At 37.1% G+C, this 14627-nt stretch overlaps 1 protein-coding gene across 2 annotated transcripts in view; it reads left to right on the top strand.

Annotated features, from left to right (window-relative positions):
* The window catches only part of LOC127630525 (double C2-like domain-containing protein beta), a 352764-nt gene that overhangs the window by 257849 nt on the left and 80288 nt on the right, over window positions 1-14627 (top strand). The window lies entirely within an intron of this gene.

Genomic DNA, 14627 nt, shown 5'->3' on the forward strand with positions numbered 1-14627 from the left:
ATTTGGTGTCCATAGAGTACAGTATATCATTAAATATCAGTATATCCGTGTCAGGTCAACGTGAATTCAAAATGTAGCCTTTTTGAAAACAAAATATTTATTGGCTCAAAAGTATTTTAAAAAGTAAGAAAATTATTAGCTTCTACTCAGAAACATACATATTTATAAAAATGTTATCTTTACTAAATTTGCATTAATGTGTACAACACAACATCTTTGAATAATAAGATTATAAATAAAGTAGAAAAACAGTTGTGAGTTCCTTATTTGGCTTAAAAATCCATTAAATTTAGAATGTTATGAAAACACTCCGTGGATGAAATCGTTTTTTTTTTTTTTTCTCATTGAGTATCTTATTTCATTAAAATAAGAATTTTAAAATTAAAATGGGTTTTGTGAACTACGGTTGTGAAAAACAAAGTCCTGTTAACTTTATGCCCCATTAGTCATTCAGACAGCTCACTGGCTAGTTGATTTTGAAGTATATAGCTTTGCACATCTCTAGTTTCAATATAGAGCTTGTTTCTCACAGTGAGGTAATCAATAAACTGTACTGTAATTGCTCTCTTTAGTTAGTGTTATCACTAACAGCTGTGCAAGAGTGAAGGATTTCTTTCCTTTCGAGCCCCACTCTGTGCACCTCATGCATTCGAGGGTCTCTCTCAGAGCTTTGTTGTTACCTGTGGGGTGAGAGCCACTGAATATGGGTCTCTCTCTCTCTTTTGTTTTCTCTCTTTTTATCTTACTCTAAGCACGTAACTGTCTCCCTTGATGACATCTAATCACTCTAGCTGTAATGCAAACACCTCGCAGTGCAAAAATTAATTTACAGTTTCTTTCCTGCACTACTTCATGATGTTTTCAATAATGGCATAATGCCAAGACAATCATCCTAGCTTTTTTAAAGGGTAGCTAAACCCCTGCTCAGAGTCTGACTCCACCCACTAGCAATATTTGAAAAATGCTCGAAAAGTGGGCAGACCCCAGCGGGGATAGAGGGGACGAACCGAGGGCGTGCACCTGAGACCCGTAGTGACAGATTAATTGACAGCTGCTGTCAGACTCTTAAATGGAGAGTGACGAAAGTAGCTTTGCCACGGAGCGGTCTTTTGAAGTCGAGGACCTTTCTCCCCCACCTTCACCTAAAGTGGAGGAGGGTGAACTGTCTGTGGACACAGGGCCGGAGCCATATCAATTCGAGCCGCTGGCTCAAACTGCGGTTTTAACTCCCTGTTGAGCATCCGAGTGCGCATTCACCTTCACTCGCGTGCAGGAAAAACAAACGAAACGCTGTTCAGTGATGTTTATCCTTTTAGCAGGATTTTTATTTAGCAAGCTTCACTTGAACATAACATCAGTTAGCTGTTCTCTCAACTTAGAAGAATGTGACGTAAAGCGTAACGTCATCATGTACAAAACCATATACCTCCAAATAAAACTATACGGGTAGTCAATACCGTAATACAATGTATAAGGGTGCAATACGTTTAACACTCCCGCATCTCGAATGCGCGTTTGTCGGCCCCAGAGGATTAACTTTAGCCTAACCATAAATTGTGATTCAAATATATATGATCACTCACCTCAAGACGCCGCTGAGGTGGTGGAGTCCATGCAGGAGGAGCAGCGTTTGGCACTGCGTCGCTTCGCTTTTCAGCGTGAGCTGTTTGGAGAAGCCCATTTCCACCTCCATTGCGTTGGAGAAGCAATCCCGCGTAAAATGCAGTTTGCACACTCCTACAGCTCTAGGCGGGAACTCGCGGTCTTCCAGAACAAGGACGTGCAACCCCTGGCGCTTAATTTCCAAGTCAATATGGAAAGCAATACAGTCCAGCAGTGCTGTTGCAACCAGCAACATTACACCTACGTACCATCCTGACCACTGTACTAAATACAGATAATCTACGCTAACTTGAAGCTATCCTAACTGACACAATACTATGCTACTAACTAACTATGCTTCTAACAATACTACACTAACAAATATGCTAATTAACTACCTAGGCTACACGAAATAATCTAAATAACTATATAAATGCTATGCTAAATAGATGCTAAAATACTCTATCCTGATCGTTTTCAAAACTCGCAATTCCAACTCCTGACTCGCTACAGTGGTTTTGATGAAACGAGATGGTTTTTATACCGCCATGGGCATGGTAGCTCGTACCAAGGGCGTGGTGAGTTGGAACCTGCTTACGTCAGCTGTCACCGCTTACGTCACGAAGTACCGCAAACAGCCAATAGGAAAATTCAACTGCAGTAGCCACCGTTCAACCTGAAGAGGGCAGCACTCAGACGTTTTTACACCATATATTGTAGAATTAAAACACTTTATACACAAATGTCAAAACAATTACTTGAATCAATGACCAGTACTAATAAAGCCCCATGCTTACAGATCATTAACTAAAAAAAGTTGGTTTAGGGTTTAGTTACCCTTTAAGGAACAAATTCTCTGAAAAAGTGAGAGTGGGGATTTATTTGTCTTAAACCTCTACAATATTTAGTTAACAAATACATTTACATTTATGCTTTTGGCAGATGCTTTTATCCAAAGCGACTTACAGTGCACTTATTAGAGCGACAATCCCCCCGGAGCAACCTGGAGTTAAGTGCCTTGCTCAAGGACACAATGGTGGTGGCTGTGGGGATAGAACCAGCGACCTTCTGATTAACCGATATGTGCATTAGCCCACTACACCACCACCACTCCAAATGCAGACATAGCAACGAAAGCAACAGTACAATATATATAGTTTATTATACTTTATTTTTCAATTGAGCTAAATTGTCAATATGCATAATATTAAATAGAATATACATTTATATATTCTATTTAATGGGGGGGGTTGGTACATGCTAAATTCATATCTAAATATACCAATTTATCAGTAAATGCTCATTGTTCTTATCACCACAACACACACGCTTTTCAAATCGTTCCTACGACCCAGTTCACTAATAATGCACGAATGGATTGTGGTCGAACTGTCCATTGTCCAAATATTAGCCCTTTGAGGCAGAGCCCATATTACAAAAGAATGATCCCAGTCAGAGTGATGTCCTCTGAATGTAATTTATGGTGCCTTTTCTTTCTGTCTTCATCAAGGTAAATAAAAAGGGCAGCAGTAATTGCTGGAAAGCACAGCTATCCTCTGGAGAAACAGAAGACTTATTGTCTCTCCATTCTTGTCTTCCTCTCTCATTTTTACACCTCTGATTAACACTGCTATTCAAATCTGCTATTATGAAGCCAAAATGAGAGGAGGCACTGAAGGCAGGAACTGCCAACTGTATAACATGTTGTTCTGTGGCTTTGTAGGAAAAGTACGCCTACAGTGTCTTAGACCCATTTCCATTTGTTCAGCCTCTTGATATTAAACCACAAATCATTTTCATTATTTCATCATTTACAAACAAAAGTGTTTACATGTCAATTAGTGGTGTTTGCCAAGGCAAGCATAACTAGTACCATTGCTCATACTGTATTACTATATATTGGAACAAACCCCTAATTTTAAAGGGTGATAGTCACACAGCATGTAAAATTCTGTCATCCAAATCAGTGTGACTTATTTATTCTGTGGAACACAAAATGAGAAAAAAGGGGGAAATGCAATGAAAGTGAATGGTGACTGAGACTAACATACTGCTTAACATCTCTTATCCCCTGGCAACTGCCCACAGCAACTTAATATCATGGCAGTGGCTTTTACTCAAGCAATTACCAAATAATCGAGTTATTAATGATGCAATATGTTATTTTCTGTCATACTTGTTTTCAGACATTTGTTCTTATTGCCATGTCAACACTGTGAAATGAGTATACAAGTGAAGATATCAAATTAATTTAGTAATATCGATGTTCTTGCTGTGTCAGCTTGTTTCTTAAACCCTTTGGGAAATAACTTAAAAATTAAATTGGAATAGGAACAAATTTGTATTGACACTTATACTACACTACCATTTTGTTGTTTACAAATAATGCTCCAGGCAATTGTTTTATGCCCTTGCTAGCATAAAACTACTAAAGTCTCTTTATTGTGGCAAAGGAAGTACAACATATTTGTTGTACATTCATAAAGACAGCTTTTTTTTTTGTTGCCACATCAAAGCGAGACACATCAGGCCACCTGGTATTTGAAAAATAACAGGTGGTTTCAAGTAAGCTATGCAGCAATGTTAGATACCGGTCAGCAGTGCTCTGTGTTTGATGGGCTCTTTGATAATGCTATTGTGCCGCTGAGATGTCACCTCTATTGAACAAAATGGTTCTGCCTCTTTGTTTTGCAGTATTTAAAACATAAAATGTAATTATGTTGTTAACGCTTGCAATACGGTTGTATATATTAACATTATTTAATTCAGTAAGTAAAATGATTATAAACAAAACTTTTATGGCATTTATTAATGTAGGTTAATTTCTCTTTTTACATGCACTTTTGCATTTTAATGATACATTAATATATAGTTAATGTATTGTTATTATGTATAGTTGAATGCTTTAACATCAGTTAATTAATTATGAACTAATATGCATGAACAATGAACAATTATAGTTATAAATAATTAACCAAGACTAATAAATGCTGTTTAAAAGTATTATTCATCATTAGGTTGTGACAGCCTAATGCATTTACTAATGTTAACATATAAAACCCTTGAGGTCTTTAGGTTAGACATTAGGAAAAGATTCCTGGCCAGTTTAATCAGCTATGCTTGTGCTTATGCACTTCCCAAAGGGTAGTTGCACATATTGTTGAAGCTGTTCTCAGTTTATTGTTGAAAATGGACAACTGGTATAAACATATAAGGCAAATGAGCCCACTTAGTATTCTCTATTAACTAGTGAGCCAGACTGATAATGTGCTATTCCCATAAGTAACACCACTCTCCTTTGGGTGTTTTATGCTGAATAATTTCCCAATTCCCTGAGAACTAAAGTAGAACAATGATTCCACACTGATACATTTAAATGACACGCCTAAAGCTTGAATTCTCATCTATGACCAATAAGTTTTAGGTTCACTTAAATCACTTTTCAAAGAAACATGTCATGTATAAAGTTTATCCTTGAGTCTGGACTATAAAAGCACTGTCTTTAATTTATTGTACATCGAAAGGAATTAAATGTTACTGGTTTTGATTTCCATTCCACTCAATGATTCCTGTTCCTTAAGGATTCTTTTAGTACTAGAGGTAGAGTGCACCTCACTCGAAATAATTGGTCCAATATACAATAGACTATTCACAAAGAGTACCATTTTTTGCTTACATATTTTGATGTGTTCAATAACAAAATACATAACACAGTAACAGTTCTCAATCATTTCGAGATGAAAATAAAAGCTGCTTCCAAATATACATACTTCCCTAATATTTAATATGCCAATGGTTAAGTATGTCCAAATCATAAGCGAGAAACACGGATGACCTACACTTCCCGGCAAGATTCTGAAGTGCGGATTGACTGGACACTTTACTATCCCATTATACCATTGCAGCTGAAGAGACGTCACATTCAAATAACTGGATTTAAGATTCAAGAAAGTTGTTCCTTGTGCATAATTGGTGCATGTTTAACCATACAGAGTAAATTACGTTAACGTTTATGATTATTATGCCATATTTTCAGGTCACAAAACAATGCCCATGTTCCCGGATGAAGTATGTTCAGAATCTATTTATACTACTCGCGTGCATACTGCATACCTCAAGAACGTACTGTTTTACTGGCCGAAAAGTGCATCCTTCATCAAAAACAGTACCTACTCTGACTACACGATTTCAGATGCAGGGAAAGACTTGCGGTTCAGTGAATAAGTTAAGAACCACTCAGACCGATGCAGTGAGCAAAGTTATTAGTTATCATTAGACTGATTCAAATGGATAGCTCATGTGTTTGAGACTGATTCACTGGCCATGCCATATGATGTGTACGGTAATTGTAAGATGTGCTCTCTATTTTTTGCCTTTGTTTTATTTCTAGGCTTGGGCTGAATTCCTTTTCATGCATTGATAATCAGAACATTTTCCTGATGATTATCGATATATATCAACAGACTTGCAGGCTTCTAATTTAAATGTTGGCTAATGTTAATATATCGATGCCTCAAAAACGTATCCATAAAATAACATGCCGACCCATAATCGATATATCAATATTTTATGACGTGCCTAATTTTTTTCTCTCTTCACATTCAGTTCAGACTCCAAAGGCCACAAATCAGTAAAAACGATTTCTTATGTTGTGGTTCTGTAGATTCCGTTGCAGTGAGCATCAATTGTATCCAGTATTATGTTTAATTTAAATGAAACATGTCACACAAAAATCTATCCCCCTGAATAAATCCTGTCCCCCTTAGACCCCAAACCAATTCTGTTGGCTGAAAGAACTTTTACTTGTTACTGGGTGTTGTATCTGTACAGTCCTACAAAATTGTTTTAATGTTGCCTTAACTATGTAAATAATCTTTAGTATTATGACATTATTTCAAAGCTATAAATGGTCAAATTAAACATTTCTCATTTGTTTTTTCAGTTAACTTAAATTTTCAAGCTAACCAGTTAGCCTGCCATCTTAGCATACTGATAACTGACTAGCCTGCTAGCTGAACATATGCACACAAAAAGCTACCACTGCTGCAAAAGCATTACAAAATAATCTATTATGTTTAGCTAGAATATATTAAGTCATTGTAATCTTGTAATAACTAGCACGCAAGCAACAGCAAGAGAGGAGCAGGCTATTTTATTTACAGTATATGAAGTTTTTCGCACTTGCTTTCCAATCTACATCTTGATGTAATCCTTCCTCATGCTCACGCAGTGTGATTTCATCAGCTGAATGGGAGACTAAACACTTTTAAAATGTGATGAGACTCACATTGCGCATGCAAGCCATTCGCACATCACAAGCCGATCAACTATTAACCCTTTTCAGTGAATCGCACCTGCAAAATCCTAAAACTTTATTGCCAGGTTTAATTTATATTTTAAATAGACTCAGATTTTTTAGTGCCACAGTGTGGGTTTATGTTTTCTCTTTTAATTGTTTAATGAAATTTTGAGTGTGATCATGGTTTTAGGAGGGTGTACCTGTATGCTGGGTTGGAAACTTCATGGATTAATAGTGGTGTTTTCCTTATTAAATCACGTGTTGTTCTGAAAACAATAAACAAATTAAACACTGAATGTAGGCTGTCATCCTCTCAGCTTGACCGAAGCAAAATGGGAGCGATTAACCGCTCTTGATGCGTGAATGGCTTGCACGCTCTCCATGAGTCTGTTGGGTATACTGCAGTCTCTTCACATTTTTACTTTTTGTTTAGCCTCCCATTCAGCTCATGAAACACATTGCGTGATCATGAGGAAGGATTACATCAAGATGTAGATTGGAATGCAGGTGCGGAATTTCATATGAATAAAATAGTCTACTCCTCTCTTGCTGTTGTTGGCGAGCCAGTGATTACTGTTGCTTAATGCTGGCACGTGTGCCATATGTTGCCAACCCCTGAGCTAGAATAAGATATTGCTATAACGTGAACATGTATTAGAACCGACTAACTCGAGGTGCCGGCACATCCTGCAGATTTTTTCGTCATTACAGCGGAAACAACATAAAATACTCCGTCATTTTTGGGTATACAGATAAGTGTAAGACATCATTAGAGACTATAAAGGGTCTACTTTTATTTGCGTACCCTCACAATAACAACAAAACCTTGTGCTTTTGTAAAATAAAGAAAATAAAAATGGTGAGCTCACACGAGTCGCTATGTTCATGAGCATATTTCTGAAACACGTCACAAAAATGAACTGAAACTCTGCGAATACTTATCACACAAACATGAAACATATGTCTAAAGAAAGCTTAAAATGTCTACTTTTAAATAAAACAATTTAAAACAAATATTCTCCTGCAATGTAATCTGTATGAAACAAAGCGATGTTCAATTTCTCCTGGCTCAGCTAATTATCCCTAATGTGATCACACCCACGGGCAGAGTAAATGCCCCCGACTGTGCCTTAAAAACATCAAGTTCACTCACTTTTCTGCATGTTTGGAAGATCACATGATACATAAGCGAGGAAACTCCTGGATAGTGACGAAGAGTTCACATTTTCCTCAGAAGAAAAGCGGGACTCCGATGAACATTTGCATTTTGAAGAGAGAATTGATCCAGCCGAGGATACAGTTTCGGAAAATCTGTATATAATGATTTCTGAAGGATCATGTGACACTGAAGACTGCAGTAATGATGCTGAAAATTCAGCTTTGATCACAAATGCATTTTACAATATATTCAAATAGAAAACTGTTTACAAGATCACTGTTTTTACTGTATTTTGGATCAAATAAATGCAGTCTTGGTGAGCAGAAGAGACTTCTTTTAAAGGTAGTGTAGGTCTAAAATTAAGTAAAGTCTTTATGTAAAGAATATGTATAGTCAGATTACTTCTTTTAACTTAAAACTTGATTTTGATCATTAAGTCTCCTCACATTCATTTTCTTTCTGTCACATTCCTCATTGATAGGCCCAGGGGAGGGTCTTTTGTCTCCTCAGGTGTGAATTACATTCATATTCATGATCATTCACGCCTCCTTGCATATGACCTTTCTAACACTAAAAGTGTCTTACAAAAGTTCAATTACTATATTTGTATATGTAATGTAGGCCTATACGTTTTGTATGCATGAATGATCAGGATGGTTTTCACATCATTTTGTAGAACAAACTCTAGTCTACAAGATCCAGTTCTCAAAAGTCTTGTGGACAAATGTTTAGTATGTGTTATATGGCCTTATTTCAGTGACTTAAATTTTTTTTTTTTTTTTTTAAAACACGCATAAACGTTATTTTCTCAAAAATACAATTATGTACACACATGTTGCTCACATATTATTGTAGCCCAGTTTACAGTGTTATCAGACTTTAGTATTAGCCATTAATATGTTTTTAAGCAACTGAAAACAGCAAAATGTGAAGGCATGTTAAAACTTCTCCAGGGCCCAAAACACCCTCAGACCCCAGAGGGTTAAAAGTGGATTCATATGGCTGACAGGTGGAAAGAGTCTCAAAGTTACAGAGAATTTAAAGAGATCAAAGACAAGCTTTCTGTAGCCGTCACAGTGACCCTTGGTTCTTTGATCTCCTTTCTGTTGGCTCTCCTCTGAATCTGGAGAAGCATAACGGCAGAGCTCCCAAGACAAACCCTGCCCACATACAGTCCCAGCAAGGTCTTCCACCAGACTACAGGCTGTAAATATTTAATTACAGTTGTCTTATATTGTATGGTTTCTTATCACATTATCCAAATAAGGCATGCTGCTGAATTATGAAGTAGTCAGTCATCCAAATCCCTTAAATTAATAACTGGTCAAACACTAAACAGAAGGTAATGATACATTTGTGGAAATCGTTTTTGTGATGAGAGTATGTTATTTGACTTTGCTAGAATTGCGTGACCTCTGCTGTCTGGTGTCCATGCTGAATAATTAGAGTCTAATCAAATGATAGATTAAGCCCAATTATATATTATATCTATATAAATATTCATGTACACACTCAAACCAGCACAAGAATATGATTGATAGCTGGTTGTATAGGCAGGCACAAACAGGCCAAAGTACTTTAACATGTTGTTATTGATCACTTACTAAAATCTCTATTGAGAGGCATGGCATGTACCATCCTATTTCACGTTATAAAAGAAAGAATGGGAACAACCACCAATGTTATTCAACACACATCTTAGAGAGCCCTTTAAATGCTTTTAGTGAGTACAACCAGTAGCCTGTTTATGTTAATCAGGCTGTCCTGCCTTTATGGAGGTCACTCTTCCTGGTGCCTGCTCTCCGTCTTACTATAATGTTTGAATAGTGAGGTTTAATGAACACGGGTGAAAATACCATTTTAAAGTCAACATGAAATGGCATGCGCAACCCATTTTAATTCCAAGTAAAACAGTATTAGATTGATTTTATCCATATAGAAATTATCAGACTCTGAAAATGAGTGTTCCATACCATAATGGAATGAATATTTATAAGAACCTATACCTGCTGGGACCCAAGATGGTGACATGTATATGGAGGCTGAGGGTCAAGTGCGATTTAATCACTGCCGTACGTGAATTTGGTTTTACATGTCTCATGGACTGCCAACAGTTCGTTCAGGGCACAGGCATCATTAATGGTGGGGTTCGGTGGGACATGTCCCCACCACTTTTTCCATGACAGATTTTGTCCCCACCTCTTTTTAAAATAGATTAGCAGAAATGAATCTAATACAGAGGAAGCATCTCCAGTTCTTGATCAGAAGTTTTAATTTCTTTAGTGTGTTTTTAACCCTTTTGCACTTCAGTTTCTCCTGTACTTACGGGTCCCCCAGTGTGAGTTATTTAATGCGCACTAAAATGAAATGTAAATCTTATCTTATACTTCACATAAGATAAGGAGGACAGACTATATCACAGCAGGTACACTGAAGAGCAGATTATTTATTATCAAACATATAATGTGGTTTTTAGATGTTTATAATGATTATGTTAGATAACGTGATCGCGACTGCGCTGGTGACTATGCGCACCACCATATTGTTTGCACTGCAATGCAGCATGGGATTCTGAGGTAGTCATAGAAGCATAGAAGGTTCTAAAAGCCTAGCCTTTCCATTTTCCCATCACTGGAAGTGTTTAGAATGAGTAACGGACAGAATGTGTGCTCTGATGGTAACAGCTTTAACATTTAGTGATTGTTTGAAGGTTTGTAACCTGTAAAAATAAATATATTGTGATGTCAAAAATACTATTTGAGTAGCTAGTTCATTATGACAACCACTTCAGTCCCTCTTTTGCTGGTAAACGGCAGTAGGAATGCAGATCACACTGTTTTGATCATATGCCTCTGAGCCCAGCCTGTTATGCCCAGACAATGGTTTGAACCCAGACACTGAACACAGACACAGAGAGAGAGAGAGAGAGAGAGAGAGAGAGAGAGAGAGAGAGAGAAAAAATTGTATTTATTTTAGAGTCCTGGACAGGAGTGAATTAATGGCAGAGTGGAACAGTGAGCTGGATGGTTTGGCATGGCTGGCTTGATGGAAAGTGGATCTGAATTTGACAGAAGAGGTAAGTACAGGTTGGCAGTTTGGATGGTGGATCTCAAGCACAGGGAAACAAAAAAAGAACAAATACTGAACTAGGCAAGCTTGCAAGTTAGCCTAGTGTTTGTACCACTCAAGTAGACTGAACTATCTGGCAATGAATGACTGAGATCTCCGGGTTTAAGTAGAGCAGGCTGGTGATTAGATGATGACTTGCAGGTGTGATGTAATCAGTGGGAAGGGCTGCCACACCACCGGAACAGACCAACTCACAGACAAACAGGGGCAGACACAGACAAACAGAAAAGACAGATGGCAAAAGCCAACATCCTGACACAGTCTAGTGTAAATATACCGGTTTGATCGCACATACAAAATGGTTAAGAATAGTGAATTTGATATTTTTACTGTTATGCTGAACGATGTTCTCTACTGTGCACACATGACAAAACCCTTCAGACTCACACTCCACTTGTGCCACTTTTCTAGTGAAATCACAAAACAAAACAAAACAAATATGTTCCCACTGCTGATATACATCCACTGATTTAAAGCTGAAATTTTGGTTAATAAAAAATGACAAATTAAATAAGTGCGGATTATAACCGGAACCCTTATCATGAGCTTCGCCACTCTCACATCTGTGTGTTTTGTTTGAGGCACTTAGTAGAAAGTTAACTAGATATAACTTTAAAACATGGTAACCTGCAGTTGTTACCTTAAGGAGCTATTGATCTAACCTTTAAAATTGCATTTGTTGGAGTAAATGTGCAGGGGCTTTTAAACTTTTTGATGCCAAGGACCCTCAAATATGATGGTCCCCTAGTGAAGGAACCCCTTCTTTTTAAATGGGTCTTCATGTACAAAGACCCATTTATACTGTTCAAGAAAAAAAATAATAATAAACAAATGGCTTTTATATAATATATTTTACTAAAGCCAAAAAATTATATTTAAGATTAAAATTGATTGTATCCTAGGGGATACAAACATTTAAGAGGCTCAGGAGGGAAGAAATAAATCAGCCCAATGTTTTTTGAAAAACATTTTGAAAAGGGGGTCCCTGAAAATACTGTGAACATGTGACATTGCATATAAAGTTTGGCATCAACTCACAATTTTTATTTAAAAAAGCAGCTCACCTTACTTATCTTTTCCGTGTTATTTTCATCATTTCTACAAGCTGTAAAATTAAAAATGAAAACAATATTAAAAACAAATATGGAAATATTTTATGTGTTGGAAAAAGGCAATGAATACATTTTCAGAAGTACCTTCATACCCTTGCGCTATTTAGGGTTTAAAGTTTTTTGTTTATTTTTTTGTTCTCTGAAATAATAATCTTCTAAGGCCCCTTGGAGGCCCCCATGGGGGCCCTGGAACCCAGTTTGAAAACCCCTGACCTCCCGTATTAAAGTTGATTCAGTGATGTTAAATAATATATTTACATGAATAAAACCAATTAATTTAGATTCAACTTTATTGTCATTGTGCAGTGTACATGTACAAAGCCAATAATATGCAGTTGTTTTTGCATATCCCAACGCATCCCAATGTGTAGTCAGAGCAGCACCCCTGGAGCAGATAGGCTCAAGGGCCCAACAGTGGTATCTTGGCAGTGCTGGGGTTTGAAACCCCAACCTTTCGGTCAGTAACCCAGAGCCTTAACCGCTGAGCCACCACTTCAAAACTTTGGGCAGTTCTTTGCCAGAATAAGCTGCAAAGTAGACTAGAATTCATGATTGTCTATCTCTGCGAGACTAGCTTTACATAGTCAGGTATTTTGATTTGATTTATACCAAGCATCAAATTTGGTCGACATATTGATAACAACTGGTATTCAACCCATTATCAATACATTAGCATTTTTAAATCTAACTGAAAATGTTGCGAAAAAGAGAACTAAAAATGTTTTGCAAATCTAGCTTAAAGAATTTTAGTTCACTGACTCATTCCATGCTGTTTTTCCAACCTTGTCCTTTTTAAAAGAGTAATAAAAAAACAGATGCTTGCTAAGAACACTTAATCTCTGTTGTCAATCACCCTCCCGCTGTCAGCAGGGTCTTCCTCTGTGCTGAATGCTGTTCTGTACATAAACTTATTCAGGGATTACACTATCATATCATGGCAGCCATCAGTCTGACAAGCTTCAATCACAACACTGACATTATGTGTAGTCTAAAGAGGGCATTGCAGGAATAACCAAAGCATGTTCATTATGCAAACAGAGAGATCAGTCAAACACTCTAGATAGAAAGGGGTTAGAAAAATGTGCGCATAACCAAAAGATGGTAAGACTTTAGGTTTTCTGTATTCCACAAAGCTGGCATCTAATATTTTAAGCCATATATTTCATATATTTAAAAAATAGCTTGCACAACTGAACTCAGTCAGGACCATGGACAGCAGAGTGTCAAGGCATTTAGATGCGGTGGCTTTGAGCATGCAAAATTACTTCGCACCTCACAATAAATATGGGCAACAGGATATGATGTCATACTCTTAAGGCTTCTGTTTTTAATAAATATGCTTTATAATACATTCACAGGTCTATGTTTAAAACTTATAAGAAACATTTCTGCATGTGGTTGCGTTTAGTAGGTGAGGTTAATATTTTAGTTGGCAAACCCCAACACTGTTAACTAAAAATTAAATCCTAACATATTATAATCTCCTTCTTTTTCAGATACAGGAACAGCTGATTAAATATGTAGAATTAAATGTGTGATCAATATATAACACATCTTTCTTTAGAAATAAATATATACAATTACAAGCGTGGACACATTTTAGACATCAAAATAAAAGAATATTGTAACAGGGTAAAGGATGTGCAAGGAGGTGGCAGGAACCAGCTTAACAGTCAACGTAAAGTTTAATGATAAAACTCAACATAAAACAAACATCAAGAAATGCAAACACACATGCAATGCGGCCATGTGTGTCCCTTTCTCGAACTGTCGCCTCCGGCTCGTATTTATACCCCTCCTGGCTGATTAGCACAATCCAGGGTCGGCCGTGTGTCCTCATGGCCTGGACCTGCCCTCCGCTTGTCACAAATATATTGACAGGAACTAGATTTATGATCAGAAAAATATCAATGCCCTTCATGTAATTCTGTTGACACCACAGGTTGTTAATGTAGGTTAGCTTTGAAAGCAAAGGGCTTACTGGCCATGCACCGGACATTTGCTGGTAAAAGTTCTGCAAGCATGAAATTTGGTATGCAGCAAAAGTGCTTGTGCTTAAGTTTACTGTTTGTATGCAACAAAGTCTAGTAGCACATCCTTTTATCTGTTATCTCTTATGATTTTGCAGCAGTTCAAACATGTCTTGATTAAATCTGGCTTTTATTGGCTGTTTTAAAAAGTAGCAATGCATACTACCTGCTAAAGACTTTATTTTAAGGCATTTTCTTTACTCCACAAACCTCAGTTTACTTTTAGGGCTCTATTTTCATGAGCATGCAAAGCTACGTTCTACGACCTGGAGCTACGTCTTATCCAATTTTCGTGA

Source organism: Xyrauchen texanus, chromosome 3, assembly GCF_025860055.1.
Source record: "Xyrauchen texanus isolate HMW12.3.18 chromosome 3, RBS_HiC_50CHRs, whole genome shotgun sequence".
NCBI classification, from domain to species: domain Eukaryota; kingdom Metazoa; phylum Chordata; class Actinopteri; order Cypriniformes; family Catostomidae; genus Xyrauchen; species Xyrauchen texanus.